Raw genomic sequence first — 20259 nt, 5'->3', positions numbered from 1 at the left:
TGTGTTTCAGGAAGATGATCATGAAATAAAGTTTATTGAGGCGACCGTCATAGCAAAGACGTCGCATTATTATGCGCGAATGTACAGAGAGGCCATTGAGATCGCCAAACACAGCAATAATTTTAATAGAAAAGATGGTGGAGTGGAAGACGTAATTGTGACGGAAATGAAATTAGATGGAGATGTGTGTGATATGGAACCAAAGGAAGGGATAGCAGATGGGTCAAGGAGATTCTTTATTGAGAACCAAGAGATAAAAAAGAATTACGTATGTCAATTTTAGATTTAGTTTCATTTTTCAAGTGCATTTTTGATTTGTTTCCTTCTTGTATAATGTGTTAAGAGAAATATGTCGTTCGTATTGGAAAATTTTACTAGAATGTGACTTCTTTCATTTCAGATATCATAGCCCAAATTCCATTCAACGAATTCTAAATGACATCGAAGGATTCTGGGCGTGTTTCTAAAGAATATGCATTAAGGTATTGAAGCTTCAGGCAGACACCTTCTGCAGTGTGCTTTGGATCATCTTACAGAAATAATTTCGTTTCAAAATTTCAAAGCGTTTGGTATATTTATGTAAATTTTCTTCAAATATCCTCAGCCTCTAGAAAGTAACCGGGATTAAGTATTATATTAATTCCGCTGCTCCGAAAATCAACAAACAGCGCGGTGTCATTCCAGTGGCCCTCCTTGCGTCATAAAACTTGTGCGTTCTTCTTATGTACTTATTTTGCGTTATTGATCTTGGCATTGCGTCGCTTCTTTCTGGGTACTAAAGATTTGCACCCCACGCGTAACCTTCTTACAGTCATAGGCGGCACATTTCAGCTTTAAATACTCCGGTAAGTGCACAGAGCGGCAAAATTTCCGTACGTTTTAACAAGGGTTTTTCCCGTTGTCCTCCTTTTCGAGAGATTTTTGCCTACAACTTTGCCGATATATCAAGGGGATTTTCGAACAGTATGAAGTCGCAGAAAGACTTTCTTCTTTTATGCTTTCGTTCTCATCCATTTTGCCCCATTTACCGCCTTGTGACCACAATTCCAAGAACCAATAGTAGCTGAAGACGTTCAGCAGATGCTTAATGCTCAGGAAGCCACTAGTTGCCTGTATAGAGATATTTCTTCTGTTCTCGTTGAATTTCGGAATCACACGGCGCATCACGAAGAAATTATACAAACGGACGGAAACTGGTAGATGTGGTGTACATGTACAGACAAACAAATGATTACAGTTTGACACATACTAGATGACATTCTTCAAGAGAAAGAACTTCACAAACTGAGTAATTCAAGAACTTGTTGCTCCACCTCTGGCCCTTATGCAATCAATTATTCGGCTTGTGGGAATTTAAGGAGATGGGACATGGATAAACTAAAAGAACCAGAGGTTGTACAGAGTTTCAGGGAGAGCATAAGGGAGCAATTGACAGGAATGGGGAAAGAAATACAGTAGAAGAAGAATGGGTAACTTTGAGAGATGAAGTAGTGAAGGCAGCAGAGGATCAAGTAGGTAAAAAGACGAGGGCTAGTAGAAATACTTGGGTAACAGAAGAAATATTGAATTTAATTGATGAAAGGAGAAAATATAAAAATGCAGTAAATGAAGCAGGCAAAAAGGAATACAGACGTCTCAAAAATGAGATCGACAGGAAGTGCAAAATGGCTAAGCAGGGATGGCTAGAGGACAAATGTAAGGATGTAGAGGCTTATCTCACTAGGGGTAAGATAGATACTGCCTACAGGAAAATTAAAGAGACATTTGGAGATAAGAGAACCACTTGTATGAACATCAAGAGCTCAGATGCAAACACAGTTCTAAGCAAAGAAGGGAAAGCAGGAAAGTGGAAGTAGTATATAGAGGGTCTATACAAGGCCGATGTACTTGAGGACAATATTATGGAAATAGAAGAAGATGTAGATGAAGATGAAATGGGAGATACGATACTGCGTGAAGAGTTTGACAGAGCTCTGAAAGACCTGAGTCGAAACAAGGCCCCCGGAGTAAACAACATTCCATTGGAACTACTGACGGCCTTGGGAGAGCCAGTCCTGACAAAACTCTACCATCTGGCGAGCAAGATGTATGAGACAGGCGAAATACTCTCAGACTTCAAGAAGAATATAATAATTCCAATCCCAAAGAAAGTAGGTGTTGATAGATGTGAAAATTACCGAACTATCAGTTTAATAAGTCACAGCTGCAAAACACTAACGCGAATTCTTTACAAACGAATGGATAAACTAGTAGAAGCCGACCTCGGGGAAGATCTGTTTGGATTCCGTAGAAATGTTGGAACACGTGAGGCAATACGGACCCTACGACTTATCTTAGAAGCTAGATTAAGGAAGGGCAAACTTACGTTTCTAGCATAGACTTAGAGAAAGCTTTTGACAATGTTAACTGGAATACTCTCTTTCAGATTCTGAAGGTGGCAGGGGTAAAATACAGGGAGCGAAAAGCTATTTACAATTTGTACAGAAACCAGATGGCAGTTATAAGAGTTGAGGGGCATGAAAGGAAAGCAGTGGTTGGGAAGGGAGTGAGACAGGGTTGTAGTCTCTCCCCGATGTTATTCAATCTGCATATTGAGCAAGCAGTAAAGGAAACAAAAGAAAAATTTGGAGTAGGTATTAAAATCCATGGAGAAGAAATAAAAACTTTGAGGTTCGCCGATGACATCCTAATTCTGTCAGAGACAGCAAAGGACTTGGAAGAGCAGTTGAACGGAATGGATAGTGTCTTGAAAGGAGGATATAAGATGAACATCAACAAAAGCAAAACGAGGATAATGGAATGTAGTCGAATTAAGTCGGGTGATGCTGAGGGAATTAGATTAGGAAATGAGACACTTAAAGTAGTAAAGGAGTTTTGCTATTTGGGGAGCAAAATAACTGATGATGGTCGAAGTAGAGAGGATATAAAATGTAGACTGGCAATGGCAAGGAAAGCGTTTCTGAAGAAGAGAAATTTGTTAACATCGAGTATAGATTTAAGTGTTAGGAAGTCATTTCTGAAAGTATTTGTATGGAGTGTAGCCATGTATGGAAGTGAAACATGGACGATAAATAGTTTGGACAAGAAGAGAATAGAAGCTTTCTAAATGTGGTGCTACAGAAGAATGCCGAAGATTAGATGGGTAGATCACATAACTAATGAGGAAGTATTGAATAGGATTGGGGAAAAGAGGAGCTTGTGGCACAACTTGACAAGAAGAAGGGACCGGTTGGTAGGACATGTTCTGAGGCACCAAGGGATCACCAATTTAGTATTGGAGGGCAGCGTAGAGGGTAAAAATCGTAGAGGGTGACCAAGAGATGACTACACTAAGCAGATTCAGAAGGATGTGGGTTGCAGTGGGTACTGGGAGATTAAGAAGCTTGCACAGGACAGAGTAGCATGGGGAGCTGCATCAAACCAGTCTCTGGACTGAAGACCACAACAACAACATTGATTGATAGAGTTGTTGGATGCCCTCCTGAGAGATACCGTGCCACATTACGTCCAATTGGCGCATTAGATTGTCAAAATCCCGAGCTGGTTGGAGGACCCCGCACCTAATCCTCGAAACGTTCTCAACTGGGAGAGATCCGGCCACGTTGCTGGACAAGGGAGGATTTGGCAAGGATGAAGCCAAAGTGTGGAAACTCTCGCCGTGTGCGGGCGGGATATTATCTTGCTGAAATATATGCCCACGATGGCTTGCCATGACGGGCAACTAGACGGGGGTAGAATGTCGTCGACGGAACTCTGTGGTATAAGGGTGCCGTGAATGACAACCAAAGGCTTCTGTCCGTTTGGCCGTATAGCGGGCCAGAGTCAGGTTTGTATCCCACCTCTGTCGCTGCGTGATAGTCTGGGATGCCATTTCTTTTTATAGTAGGACACCTTTGGTTGTTATCTGTAGCACTCTTTTATCACAGCGGCACGACAACGATATTCCACGCCAGTTTTGTTGCTTTTCATGGTAGGCCATCCTGCGCATATATTTCCGAAAGATAGTGCCCGCCCGCACAGGGTGAGAGTTTCTACAGTTTCTCCATGTGCTTTCCAAACCTTGCCTTGGGAAGCAAGGTCCCATGATCTCTCCTCAGTTGAGAACGTTTGAAGCATCATGGACAGAGAGACCTCCATCCAGCTCAGTATTTGACGATCTAATGCACCAGTTGGACAGAATGTGGCACGATATCCCTCAGGAGGACATCCAGTAGCTCTGCCAATCACTATCAAGCCGAATAATTGCCTGTATAAGGGCCAGAGGTGGACCAACGCGTTATTGACTTGCTCACTTTGTTACGCTCTTTCTCTTCAATAAATCAACCAATTTCCCTGAAACTGCAATTATTGTGTTTTTTTGTCCATGTATATCACTGATGTTCGTTCCATTCGGATAACGCCGTCGTTGTGTATCGTTCATTTCGTCTTAGAGTGTATTTGTCCGGGAACAAGAATGTAATAGTGAGAAGGCCAACGGTACACTATTTATTTCTGTCAACTTACACGATATGTTGATCACATAATGTATATATTTCTAATTAGCACATGGTACAGTCACATTAATGGAGCAATTTCTCTGACAGTCCAAACTATTATCATAGACCTTAAGGCCAAGAGTGGAAGCATTTGCGAAATGGCTAAGTTTGTAAACCGTTCTCGTGTCACCGTGGTTAAAGTACGTCGTGCATGGCAAAATGAGGCTATCCAAAACCGGCACTGAGGCAACTGGGGTGCACCATGGGGTGAACAATGGCTGGGGTGATATGCACTGTCGAACAGAAGTGCAACTGGAATGAGATTTTCACTCTGCAGCGGAGTGTACACTGGCAGATTAAAACTGTGTGCCGGACCGATTATCGAACTCAGAACCTTTGCCTTTCGCAGGTAAGTGCTCTACCAATGAGCTACCCAAGCACGACTCACGACCCTTCTTCACAGCTTTAATTCTGCCAATATCTCATCTCCTACCTTCCAAACTTCCAGGAGTGCTAGTTGTGCAAAGGTTCGCAGAAGAGATACTGTGAAGCCGGCACGGTAGCTCAGCGTGTTCGGTTGGGGGGTTAGCAGCTCTCTGTAATAAAAAAACTGAGTGAATGGATCAATAACGAACTTCAGCGGGTGTCATGGGACGTCCGCCCCGAACAAGGTAACGAACATAAACGAACAAAAATGAGATTAAAAAAAAAGTGGTAGAGCACTTCCCCGCGGAAGGCAAAGGGCCTGAGTTCGAGTCTCTGTCCGGCACACAGTTTTAATCTGCTAGGAAGTTTCAGAAGTGCAGCTGTTGATCAGCTGAGTACACAGATGAACCATGGGGCTACTAACAGTGTCTCCTCAATGACCGTCCACCGCACTTTGCTGTGTATTAACCTCCGCAGCAGGCGCCTGGTTCATGCATCCATGTTGAGTGCTGTTGATCAGCGACGAAGGGTGGAGTTTACACGCCGATGCCGCAACTGAAGGCCCACTGAGCGCCGACAGGTGGCCTTTTCAGCTGAATCAGGTTTTATGCTCCATCTGACAAATGGCCGTTGGCGTGTGCAGCGTGAAATATCTGAAAGCAAACACTCGGCAAGAATCGTCGGAAGGGTCGAGGCCGGAGGAGGCAGCATTATAGTCTGGGGAATATTTTCGTGGCATTCCCTTGGTGATCTTGTCATTGTGGACAGTACAGTGGATTAAGAAAAGTACGCAACTATCCTAGGGGACGATGTCCACCCCTACACGCAGTTTTTTGTTCCTCTGCACGCCGGCCGCTGTGGCCGAGAGGTTCTAGGCGCTTGATTCCGGAACCGCGCTGCTGCTACGGTCGCAGGTTGGAATCCTGCCTCGGGCATGGATGTGTGTGGTGTCCTTAGGTTGTTAGGTTTAAGTAGTTCTAAGTCTAGGGGACTGATGACCTCAGATGTTAAGTCCCATAGTGCTCAGAGCCATTTGAACCATCCTGAGCGCGACAGGATCTGCCAGCAGCACTGAGCAGCCTATCATACAGCTCGTTGTGTATTCGCATGGTTCGAAGGGCACCAGGGTGAATTTACCATATTCCTCTGGCTACCAAACTCCCCGCCTTTAAACCCAGTCTAGAATCTGTGGGACCAACTCGACCGGGCTGTTCGTGCCATGATCTTCAAAGGCAAAATCCAGCGCAGCTGGCCACGGTACTAAAGTCCGCATAGCTTCTCATCCCCGCCGGTATCTCCCAGAATCTCACTGACTCTCCTACAGCTGCAAAACGTAGCTCTTCAGGAACATTAGTGTTTTTATTTGTGTATTTATTTAACATGATTAGATTAGTGCCATCAGGCCCTCTCTTACATCGAACCAGAGTTTCACACATATAGTACGTTTTTACATCACAGTTACCTAAGAATAACAATTTTAATATGGCATATAGTATTGAAATGAATTGACTATCGATAGTGACAATCTGAGTGAATAAACACTGACTATGAACTACTAAACTTAATACGGACAGTACCTGTGCTACTATTGCTGCTGCTGCAACTAACAGTGATAATGGTAATAATGTTGTTGTGGTCTTCAGTCCAGAGACTGGTCTGATGCACCTCCCCGTACTACTCTATCCTTAGCAAGCTTCTTCTTCTCCCAGTACCTACTGCAACCTACATTCTTCTGAATCTGCTTAGTGTATTCATCTCTTGGCCTCCTTCTACCATTTTTACCCTCCACGCTGCCCTCCAGTACTAAATTGATGATCCCTTGATGCCTCAGAACATGTCCTACCAACCGATCCCTTCTTCTATTCAAGTTGTGCCACAAATTTCTCTTCTCCCCAACTCTATTCAATACCTCCTCATTAGCTATGTGATCTACCCACTTAATCTTCAGCATTCTTCTGTAGCACCGCATTTCGAAGCTTCTATTCTCTGCTTGTCTAAACTATTTATCGTCCACGTTTCACTTCCATGCGTGGCTACTCCCCATACAGATAATTTCAGAAACGACTTCCTGACTCTTAACTCGGTGTTAACAAATTTCTTCAGAAACGCTTTCCTTGCCATTGCCTCTCTACATTTTATATCCTCTCTACTTCGACCATCATAAGTTATTTTGCCCTCCAATTAGAAAAACTCATTTACTACTTTAAGTGTGTCATTTCCTAATGTAATTCCCTCAGCATCACCCGATTTAATTAGACTGTATTCCATTATCCTCGTTTGGCTTTTGTTGATGGTCATCTTATATCCTCCTTTCAAGACACCGATCATTCCGTTCAACTGCTCTTCCAGGTAATAATAATGCTAATAATAATGACAATAATAACAATAATGATATTGGTAGATAAAAAAAGAATTTATAGGTGTACAAAATAGATGTTTTTTGATATAACTAATTTTGGGGAAAGGAAATATAAGGAGACTGCACCAGATAAGAATACTAGGAAATGAGGAAAATCTGGTTGGAAAGAACGATGTACAAGCGTAACGAGTGCATACAGGGATACTAGTAGATATTTCATTAACTGTTCAGACATGATGGTTAAGACAGAGGAGATATACGAGGGACAGTGTTAACTGATGACACAGTAGAGGAGACAGAGGGCATGGAAATCTTTGCGCATGTCTGCACACACCCAGGATAGTTGTGCACATGATTGTGAAATATGATGAAAGAGTTGAACTCACAGATATAGCGAACACAGACATTCATAACCAGTTCAAGGGGTCGTGATCTTTTCTGAGAAAGGTCTTGCAGCGTAATATCGCTATAACAAATAATTGGAAGCATAAGCTTTTTTGCAAGGTCAATCAACAGGGAAGAACCTTTCATATTTTTGTAGGGTACGGAGACATGCTGATGCCTTGTTGCACATTGCATCTACGTGATGAGTCCAATTTAGATTTTCATCTGTTTCTAGACCCTTTGGTGAAGGAGGGATGTTGATATCTGTACCATTTAGAATTAAAGAGGTAGGGACTGCTGATAATTTCGGCTAATGAGCCTAGAATGACCAACCAGTACGACTTGGATTTTGGATGGGTTGAGTTTTTACCATATATCTTGAGCCCATTTGGATAGCACATACAGGTTGGTACTGAGATTCCAGGTAGCTGTCTGCAGGTTTACTGGTTTCTCACTTAGATACAAATGAAGATCATCATCGTGCATTTGGTATTTGTCGTAGGACAAAACTGACGTCGCATCATTGAAAAACAACGAAAAGACGATAGGACCTAATACCAAACCCTGTGGGACTCCTGAAACTACCTGCCTCCATTGTGACTTTATGGAGCCGGACATAACGCATTTGTGGCCTGGCGTCAGGTATGAGCGAAACCATACCACTGCACTTGGCGAGAAATTTAGACTACTAAGTTTGTCAATTAAAATGTCGAAATCGTCAATGTCAAAGGCTTTGCTAAGGTCTAAGAAGCACCTGATAGTCGCCTCTTGTAGATCCATGTATACATGGCAAGCTTCAGGTCATTCCTTACCTTTTTAAGGCAGAAGTTGTGCTGCGAAGTTTACGGAATGCTCATTGGTATTCGTCTAGTTGGTTGTCTGTGGTTAAGCAGTTTATTAGCGAGTCGTTGGTTGTATGTTCTATGGCCTTGGGCAGTACAGGAAGAATAAAAATAGGTCGGTAATCAGAGGATGATCTCTTTAGGTAGTGATTAACTAGTCCTTGCCTCCACATCTCAGAAACAACACTTGTGGTTAAGGAGTCGTTTAAGGAATCTGTTATTCTGACAGTAGAGTGTCACCAGTAAGGTTCATCATTTGGACTGTGATGCCATAATGTCCAGTAGGTATTGATCTGATACGCACGATGATATTTTTGACGGTGTTGCAAGTAATATGCTTTAGATAGAATATTTCGTGGTTGAAGTCGTTTACCCTCATGAACTAATCAATGGGTCTCTGTTTCGTTCGTTGTTTAACTGTGGTTGTAGGCAATGTGGAGTGCCGGTTCAGTTCTTCAGCTGGAACAGGTGGAACAGCTGCTGCAGCTTTCACTTTGCCTATATCAAGACCACACAGGTTTTTCCATAGGGCACCTGGTCTAGTCTAGTCCTGTTGTCGGTTAATGTATGGGCGTGCCTGAGTTTTGCATTTGCCACAGCTTTACTGACTCTGTTCCGCTTCTGCTTGTAAGCAACATGATTTTCAGGCGTGGGGTGTAGTTTGTATGCCCGATATGCAGCGTCTCTGAGATTCATGATCTGTTCCATTTCTTCAGTTAGTCAAGGTGCAAGTTTCCTTCTTATTTTTCCAGTCTTTACGGGAGAAATTTGTCATACATTTGAATAAATTCATTAGTAAATCCTTGAACTTTTTCGTTTATGTCCGAGAAGGGAATAGAAGATGTCCACCAAACTATTTCTGGCGCTCAGTTGCAAGTGCAGATAAATTAATGCGTTTGAAGTCTCGGTATGCAGTCAGTTGCGGTTTCCTTTTGCAAAATTCTAGGGAGTACGTCATGAAAATTATGTCATGGGCTGACATGCCGAGTGTAGATATGTGAGAGATACGAATTACTCTGTTTGGAAATTTCTTTGCAAACATATTTATGAGGATGAGAGTACTTTCCATCATTTTACAGTATACAGTGTATCTTTATTACTCACATTCTGGTGTTACAGTGAAAAGTAATCCTCTTACGAATATTTATGCTCTCGCGTCTGCATTGAATCTGTACCGTTCACGCCGCTGATAGTACTCCAAATAATTTTCTTTCTTTTGCCAGAAATCCCAGGGGCACAACTGAAAGATTCAAAGAACGCTAAAAAATAAGGACTGATTGCAGCAAATCATCGTTAAGCAGAAGCGTTTCTCCACTGCTGTGTATCCATTAACATAAGTCAGCAGCCTGCGTAGATTTTGTAAATGCAAGATGACGAAGCTGGTGAAATTGTTCGGGAATTATATGCTACCAAGTTAAGAAATGAATTGCCATAAAGTAAGCAAACGGAGGAATGAACTATGTTTCCTTGCCATTGCATCAGTAGCAAAATGACACAAATCGCTAGGAAAGGGAGGAAGACTGGAGTTTAACGTCTCATCGACAAGGAGATCATTAAAGATGGAAGTCGCTAAGAAAGTGCGGCATTTGTAAATGCAATCCCATGTAAGTTCCTGAGATGAGGTAATCTTAACTACTAAGTCAGTTTCCGAGTTTATCTGCGAAGCCGCGTCGTTCGGAGGCTGGTCAGCTGCTTTCTTGCTCTGGGAAAGATTGCGCAAGGACAGGTCATTGCACATTCTGACGTTTGTTCTGTTTATTTGCGTTTGGAGTTCCTTAGCACTTACAGGCAGCAACCCACGGCCGTTGACTGCGTCAGTTACGTAACAGGATATTTGTGGGAGGTCAACGGAAGAACATTGTACGGGCATATCGTATCCAGTTCAAGATTTAGGCATGGACGATATTTATATCTCCGTATTAGAAGCAACAGATTTGCGCTGATGTGTACGTTTACCACAGAAAGGCGGCGCTGGATCGCCAGGACGTAACAGTGACCTTGTTTTATAATTTTATGAACAAAACACAATGTATATATCTCGTTTTTGTAGTATAATAACATTTCGTCAGAATCTTCTCCTGTAGTTTGGATCTCAAGGAGGCTTAATTTAGCCGAGACCTAAATTACAGTAAGAAAACCTAATAAAAAAACAGTTTCTTTATATTTCGATATTTATTCCTAGGTTTTAAGGTTTAGTTGCTGTTGTGTCAGTATCATAGAGTTAATTTAATTATATCGCTTTACGGCTGCAATAGCGATATATCTAAGAGAGTATCGATTTTGGAACACTGCGATCCTATAAATCATAAGGTGACCTCCTTATCGACAAAAGAAGCAATCCTTCCTTTTGTTAAACATTTCATACCTCATCAACTGTGGACATAAGTAATGCTGCTAATTTCTCTGGTTGGTAGTTTAGACCGGCTGGAATAGACACGTCTGCCATGTTACATGTGATACTAACCTCAGAATATTATAACTCTTGGAGTGACTTGTAGTTGTATTGTACCCCTAAAGGGACATACTTTAGGCAAAAAGTCTCCATCAACGGAAATATTTTCAATTTTTCAATTTAATACGCTTCAACTCTGTTCCGACATGACACTTTCCTCTTTATATCTAGGGCTGTTGTCTTATTTTTCACACAACTTAACCAATATTTTTTCCTATATTTTTGCACTTGTGTTGTACAGACCTACAAATAATAACACGGAGAGAATTATTAAGTGCGCCGCAGCAGCGAAACAGTGAATATAAAGTGTCTTCTTATTTCAAAATAATTATAATTTCTTCACACATTATTTTCAGTATTTTTTGCGTGTATAGTCTTCAAAGATACTGAATTATTGCGAACATTGAACTTCCAGCTAAAGCACATACTGGCGAAAATTTTGCTATTATACGGACTCAAATGGCTCTGTGCACTACGGGGCTTAACATCTGAGGTCATCAGTCCCCTAGAACTTAGAACTACTTAAACCTAACTAACCTAAGGACATCACACACATACATGCCCGAGGCAGGATTCGAACCTGCGACCGTAGCATTCGCGCGGTTCTGGACTAAAGCGCCTAGAACCGCTCGGCCACCGCGCCCGGCTTATACGGACTCATCTTGAAAAATATATCACATTTACGTTAATAAGGATGAGTGGGTAAATATATTAAACGTTTGCATTATTTGAAGTGTAATGAACTAATTTAGTAAATGCTGTTCTTTATCCTTTAATCAAGCTTATTAATTTTTCGTCCGTATACTCATAGAACTAGTAATGCATTTATACTAGACGATATTTTTTCGTAATTGAGTCAGTATTGTACCTCATTAGCGATAGTAAAGCTAAATGGCTGTCAGGGAAGATTTTTACGAGCCTAAGTAAATTTGAAGGCTGTGCCGAGGGACCGTTAGGAGACTAAGTGAATTTAGAAGACTGTGCCGAGTATGGCAGTAATCTGTAGCGCTTTACAGAGCAAACAAAAAATTCCATGTTGTGAAAACTCAGACTTCAGGGCTTACAAGCGTGTTTAATCGCACGACTCTCCGATATGACGCATGATCGTTGTGAGAGCAAGACGTAAATTCTGTTTACATCAAAGTGGTCCGATATAAGAGTTTGAGGAACAAATTTCGTCATTCGTTGACCTAGCTGTCGACCCAGAAATTGTTCCGCATTCAGGCAGCTGATTTCAGGCCGGTTCTCTCCTAACATTAACGTAATGTTTGGAATTTCTTGGTGACCCATTTCGAAGTGATGCTACGTGGGCTGCATGTCTCGTAATTCATTGTGCTCTAATCTCTTAAGATCTTTTCAGGTTTTAATTCATTCTTACGGTAATTGATAAACGTGCTAATTCGTCATTTCCTGTTCCTCGTCACCTCATCCGTACTTCACTGTTGGCACTGTACATGATGACATGTAACGTTGCCCAGGAATTCACCAATCCAAAACACTTCCGTCGGATTTCCATGGGGTATAGTGTGATTTATCATTCCAAATCCCTCGTTTCCAGTCATCCACTTTCCTGTAGAGTTGTTCAGCATTAACAACGGAAATGTGTGGCTTGTGACAAGCTTCTCGACCCTTGTGCCTCACTTGTTTTACCTCCTTACGCAACAGTTACCGTGCAAACTAGACTACTGGTAGCACTTTTGAATTCACGAGTTCTTCCGCTGCTCGTCAGCACACGAGGTCTGCTTGGTCTTGGTTCAGCTACGGTTGTTCCTTCGTGTTTCAACTCCACAGTTACATCCCCCACTGTCGACTTGGGCAGCTTTAGAAAGGCTGAAATGTCCCTGATAGATATATTACTCAGATGACATCGAAAGACTAATCCATTGAAGGGTCTGCCTTTCGTGACATCTAGTGGTCAATTCCGCATTACACTGGAGTGTCAGATACTGTACATACATACATGGACATATGCTCTGGCACATATGCGAAAGAGAACACTTACACTGCTGGCCAGATCAAGAATATGGGTAAGTTAATGCCGAGTATAATGCTTTCAGAAATAATTCTGATCGAGTGTTGAAATGCGGGCGCGGCATGGTTCTCGTAGTCACGTAGTGAATCCGAACTCTTGATTTTCTATCTGCCTGCTGTCCTTAGGTCGTCAGATATTTGCTGGAGAATGCCAAGTGCTGTCATCTTTCGTGGTTTCGGCTGTACCCGGATCTCACACTTGCCAACGTTTCCTTTCTGTCAGCTGCGTAGGCTCAAACACCCACACGTATTCAGCTCACACCGAAATTAAATTCGCGTATATTCCAAGGCCAAGCAATACGAGGCGCATTCAAGTTCTAAGGACTCCGATTTTTTTTTTCAAATTAACTACTCACCTGAAGTCGATGAAATTGGCGTTACTTCTCGACGTAATCGCCCTGCAGACGTACACATTTTTCACAACGCTGACGCCATGATTCCATGGCAGCGGGGAAGGCTTCTTTAGGATTCTGTTTTGACCACTGCCCGCATCTCGTGGTCGTGCGGTAGCGTTCTCGCTTCCCACGCCCGGGTTCGATTCCCGGCGGAGTCAGGGATTTTCTCTGCCTCGTGATGGCTGGGTGTTGTGTGATGTCCTTAGGTTAGTTAGGTTTAAGTAGTTCTAAGTTCTGGGGGACTGATGACCATAGATGTTAAGTCCCATAGTGCTCAGAGCCATTTGTTTTGACCACTGGAAAATCGCTGAGGCAATAGCAGCACGGCTGGTGAATGTGCGGTCACAGAGAGTGTCTTTCATTGTTGGAACAAGCTAAAAGTCACTAGGAGCCAGGTAAGGTGAGTAGGGAGCATGAGGAATCACTTCAAAGTTGTTATCACGAAGAAACTGTTGCGTAACGTTAGCTCGATGTGCGGGTGCGTTGTCTTGTTGAAACAGCACACGCGCAGCCCTTCCCAGACGTTTTTGTTGCAGTGCAGGAAGGAATTTGATCTTCAAAACATTTTCGTAGGATGCACCTGTTACCGTAGTGCCCTTTGGAACGCAATGGGTAAGGATTACGCCCTCGCTGTCCCAGAACATGGTAACCATCATTTTTTCAGCACTGGCGGTTACCCGAAATTTTTTTGGTGGCGGTGAATCTGTGTGCTTCCATTGAGCTGACTGGCGCTTTGTTTCTGGATTGAAAAAAAAAAAATCCATTGTCACAACCGACAAAAAGAATGTCCCATTCATGCTGTCATTGCGCGTCAACATTGCTTGGCAACATGCCACACGGGCAGCTATGTGGTCGTCTGTCAGCATTCGTGGCACCCACCTGGATGACACTTTTCGCATTTTCAGGTCGTCATGCAGGATTGTGTGCACAGAACCCACAGAAATGCCAACTCTGGAGGCGATCTGTTCAACAGTCATTCGGCTATCCCCCCAAACAATTCTCTCCACTTTCTCGATCATGTCATCAGACCGGCTTGTGCAAGCCCGAGGTTGTTTCGATTTTGTTGTCACACGATATTTTGCCTTCATTAAACTGTCGCACCCACGAACGCACTTTCGAAACATCCATAACTCCATCACCACATGTCTCCTTCAACTGTCGATGAATATCAATTGGTTTCACACGACGCAAATTCAGAAAACGAATGATTGCACACTGTTCAAGTAAGGAAAACGTCGCCATTTTCAGTATTTAAAACAGTTCTCATTCTCGCCGCTGGCGGTAAAATTCCATCTGCCGTACGGTGCTGCCGTCTCTGGGACGTATTGAAAATTAACGTGGCCTCATTTTAAAACAATGCGCATGTTTCTATATCTTTCCAGTCCGGAGAAAAAAAATCGGAGGCCTTAGAACTAGAATGCACCTCGTACAATATACTCGCCGCAGCAGTGAAACAACAGCTCAGTAGTTCAGCACTCGTAAATTAATAGAATTCCCAAGGCGCTAATCTTTTAAATCATTTGTCGCGTGGGTAGGCCGTCCTTGTAGCATACAACACGCAATAAGGTTCAAAATGGGTTCAAATGGCTCTGAGCACTATGGGACTTAACATCATGAGGTAATCAATTCCCTAGAACTTAGAACTACTTAAACCTAACTAGCCTAAGTACGTCACACACATCCCAACCCGAGGCAGGATTCGAACCTGCGACAGTGGCGGTCGCGCGGTTCCAGACTTATGCGCCTAGAACCGTTCGGCCACACCGGCCGGCACGCAATAAGGTACCCACATTTCACAGAAATGCTAATTCAGCACCAGAGATCAGCTTCTATTTCAAATTCATTAGGCCCTAAGCGTCTCTATGCGTTCCAACCAGTGGGATTCACACTGAACGTTTCAAATCAAATGTGTGTGAAATCTAATGGGACTTAACTACTAAGGTCATCAGTCCCTAAGCTTACACACTACTTAATCTAAAGTATCCTAAGGACAAACACACTCACCCATGCCCGAGGGATGACTCGAACGTCCGCCAGGACCAGCGGCACAGTCCATGACCGCTGGGCTAATCCCGCGCGGCTGAATGTTTCTATTACGTATTTCTATAAATGATTTTTTAGGGTAGACGTTTATCACGAATAATCTCTGTCACTAATTCATGATGTTTAACCTGAAGTAGTTGGGTAGCATCCAACTTGAGAATAAATTTACATCACGAGAATAAATTCAGTGGTGACATATGATTCTTGATCATCTGCCATTTTGCGGTAAATACCAGACTTATACACAATGTCTCGTAGAATGACGGCATTTGACACAGTTCACGATAATCCATCGGTCAGCGATCTGAGACAAGGTGTTATGACTATGTTAGTGCTTTTCACCCATTCGTTTACCATATTTCTCTAGTCATTTATGAGAATACCAACAATACACCATCAGGGTAACGCGCTTAATTGTTTTCACTTCAGCTAACTTTTGACTACTTAAAGATCATTGTAATCTCTTTTCGCCCAGACGGACGGAGACCAAGACATCCTGAAACAAAAACCACGCGTTTCCACAATTTGATGGTTCAAATGGCTCTGAGCATTATGGGACTCAACTTCTGAGGTCATCAGTCCCCTAGAACTTAGAACTACTTAAACCTATCCAACCCAAGGACATCACGCACATCCATACCCGAGGCAGTATTCGAACCTGCGACCGTAGCGGTCGCGCGGTTCCAGACTGCAGCGCCTAGAATCTCTCGGCCACTCCGGCCGGCTCCACGATTTAATGAATCAGTGAAGAACAGTCATTAGCTTTTTTATTTTAATTTTTGTAATTGTACTTAGAGCGTTTTTTTTTCTCTCCAGAATTGCAGATTTGTATCAGATAAAATCAGAGATACGACTCTTTTGTAGGTCTCCCAAGAAATAACAGACCAAAATACGCTGGACAGGGGGATTTTTGTGTAGTTTTTGGGTTTTACAGAAATTTACGCCCTTTCAAACGAATTTTTCGATATAAGTAAACATTATAATTGTCAGTGTACGATACATGTTAAGTAATAGCTTCTGGGGTACAGGCCCCAGATCCCTTTAAAATCCGGGAAATGATATCAATGAAAGGTCTGATGAACTCCGCAGTTGGCAAACATCCTTTAATTATATGGACTTTTATTACGACTGTTTGTGCTGAGGCAGTACTAAGAACATCAAAAAGTGATATCGTTGAGAAACCTGGAAACATAAACAACGAGTAGAGTGAGACGATGAAATCGGTGACACTTGCCGCTGTTTTCAAGTGCGGCTGGGAATCTCCTAACCTTGACACGCAAGCGCCGGGCTCTTCACGAAGTTATCATTGTTCATTACAAACAAATCAATGTTGTACCGAACGCGCACAATGTCATCAATGGCGTGTTTACAACATGAGCCTTCAACATCGAGGGTCGAATTTGCAAATTCGCACGAGGTCGGCAGTTTCCTGTTTCTGTATGTCGAAATACTTGGGTCTGTGGTGTAGAGTTCCTTGGGAAGCGCTGAAAGAAAGTGGCCATCTCAATCAGTTCAGTTCTCAAAAGCTGTCTCGATATAAAACACTACTTCACCACAAAGTAACACGAAGTGCTCAAATAACTGCGTAGACTGCGGACTGCGTAGAATATAGAATATATTACTTCTGATTTGTGGATACTACAGTGGTTAGATAAAACCCTCCTGCAAAAATGAGATAGAAAGAAGGAATAGCATCAGGAAAGTGACTACAGAGTATATGCCTATAATTTCTATGTGAATAATGTAACGGTGGTGATGGCGGAGACGGGGAAAGGGAAAAAGTGAAACGCAATCGTTAAACGAAAAGGTGTATGATATTGCAGGGTCTGTGTTGCTAAGAAGTTCGATGCCAAGTCCCTTCGGATATGCATGCATGTCTGAAGGAACAGACACTGCTGCGACTACAGCCGTTATGGTTTATATTCGAATACCTGCAGAAATTTCCTACGAATACAGGAGTGTCACCGTCAGTGTGGTCTTATCCTCATTAGCTGAAAATTAGTATGATATTTAAAAGACGCATGAACTCCGAGGACTCTCCAGCAAATTGGGTCTCACCTTAGTGTTTCGATACATGTATCTAAATTTGGTGTGACTGCATATGCGAATTATCTAGTAGAACGATGATTGTGAAACATCTCTCACAATGTAGATGTTACTTACGTTCTCACATTCTGTAGGCCCTAAAACTGATTGTAAATAAAAGCGATAAGGTCTCGAAAAGATAAAGCTGAAACAAGTGTAGTTGGTAAACTATCAGATATTTTCTTATTCACACTTGGACAGTAAACAGCTAAAATTAAGCAGTATATTCCCTGTAGACAAGCAGAGATATTTCCAGTTTCTATGTTACAGGTACGTTTCGAGATATCAGTACACGATTTATATAATTTGATATACACTCAGTTGTGGGACATTTGATGAAAGTTCATACGGCAACTTTGTGTTTCATCGTAACAGTTTCCAACGCACTGCAGTCATGAGTTTCAAGTGTAATACGTTCATATATTAAACAAATACATTAACTTATTACACGAGAGCTAATAATGGAATGTAACAGCACGAAGTTTCTACCGTAGCATATAACTTCTGTCAATACGACTAATTTAAAGGCCGAGCGGTTCTAGGCGCTTCAGTCTGGAACCGCGTAACCGCTACGGTCGCAGGTTCGAATCCTACCTCGGGCATGGATGTGTGTGATGTCCTTAGGTTAGTTAGGTTTAAGTAGTTCTAAGTTCTAGGGGACTGATGACTTCAGATGATAAGTCCCATATTGCTCATAGCTATTTTGTCTATTTATTTGCGTGTTTAGAACCTGGAGGTGCTTTTTGCACAATTACTGAGGAATACAGTTACTAATACCACTTTTATAACCTGCATCATTTGTCTTAACTAAGAAATTTCACTTTTCTGAGTGTCTTTTACACTGACTAATGCTTTTCTATCCTAAGCGTAAAGGAGAGTGCCAAGATACAATGGAAAATTATATTTTCGATGTTTCACTCCACGCTTTATTTCTATACTGCATAGTGACTGATATCTCTGAACTCTGATATCAACACTCCCTCCTATTTCTTAGGAGATGACCCAACCGGGGGTCACTGACGTGGGTGATTTGCCCTGAGATGTTACCATCTATGACACTCTTCCTTCGAAAATAGTATTTTCTTTCAAGTGTCATACTTTTTAAACGTGTCTTTGGGTTCACAACTGGATGAGATCTAGCAAATAACACAATATTTCTTCCGGGTAATTGCTTGTCATCTTCGGATAATTCGGTAAAATAAAAGAAAATTATATTTGTAGATCATGCAGCCCTTAGCGGGCCTCAGGTCGTTAAAGTAGAACTGAGTGAACTAAGTTACAAAAGTGACTGGTTCCCTTGTTCCACACGTTTATATCTTTACACCTACTTGTATCTAGACTTCCAGCTGTCAATTGGAGTATGTCTCCATGGTAGAGCCCAGACAGATCTACAAACACTGTCTTTAATAGCTTCCCAAATAGCTTTATTGTTCAATAGAATGGTTCAAATGACTCTGAGCACTATGGGACTTAACTTCTGAGGTCATCAGTCCCCTATAACTTAGAACTACTTAAACCTAACTAACCTAAGGACATCATACACATCCATGCCCGAGGCAGGATTTGAACCTGCGACCGTAGCGGTCGCGAGGTTCCAGACTGTAGCACCTAGAACCGCTCTGTCTCTCTGGCAGACTGTTCAATAGAAAAGTGGAATATATAGATAACTCTTTTAGAAATGGGACATAGTTCTCGCAAACCAGACACAGCTGCACACACAGTAATGCCCCATAGCAGTGAAACTCGGCATATCTTAAGGAACATCTGACGACATTGAAAATCTGGTCGTGTCCGGCAGCGTGCTTGAATAGCGAAATGCTTTGACGACTGTGCACGGAATATACAGGGTGATTCCGTGATGATGTTACAAACTTTCAGGGGTGATGGAGAATCAATTTGAGGTAAGGGGTCCTGGCCGGAAAAGACTGGGTCGAAAGTTATAACTGAAAATCATTATGACACCTTTGACAATGGAATACATCTGCTGGTACTGTTGTTATTAAGATTGTAGGATAGGCAATGTTCAGAGGTGGTATTGTGAACCGAAACAAGAAAAAAAGTCTAGTAAACATGGGCACCAAATATATACCTTATAAGCTATAGGCAATTATCCACCAGAAGAGATATGTTTTACAGTAGTGAAGATGGGCAAGTACTTTTACCTCAGAAGGTATGAATTTTAGAACCCATGTTTACGAGTCGCTTTTTCTTGTTTTGGTCCTTACTACTACCTCTGATCGTTGCCTACCCAGGAATGATAGCAACAACGGTATCGAAAGACGTATTCCACTGTCAGGGGTATCAGAACGATTTTCGCTTGTAACTTCCGACTCTGTTGTTTCCGGACGAGAGTTCCTTACCTCAGATTGATACATTTAACATTCTCCATCATACCTGAAAGACTGGAACATCATCACGGAATCACCCGATATATACTGCATAATTTTCTGACTTGATAAAGAAGGATTACATTTAATTTACCTTTATTTTAGGAGTATTTAGGAGTAATCAGTTAATAGGGAATGCTAAAGATAAATGTCTATGTCATCATCAATATAACGTAGCTTCAGAACGCTGTGCCGCCTATTATTTATTGTATGGACAGCAACGTCAAAAAGAATTTCAAGAAACTATAATACTGTTGATTATTGTAAATGAGTAGTGAATCGTACGTTATTATGAGTCCGAACTAAAATCAAAATTTACAAATAAGTGCTAGACGTCAGTATTGTTGATAGGGAAATTTTTTTATCTTTCGTCATGGAGG

Source organism: Schistocerca gregaria, chromosome X, assembly GCF_023897955.1.
Source record: "Schistocerca gregaria isolate iqSchGreg1 chromosome X, iqSchGreg1.2, whole genome shotgun sequence".
NCBI classification, from domain to species: Eukaryota; Metazoa; Arthropoda; class Insecta; order Orthoptera; family Acrididae; genus Schistocerca; species Schistocerca gregaria.
This window is presented reverse-complemented; position numbering follows the sequence as displayed.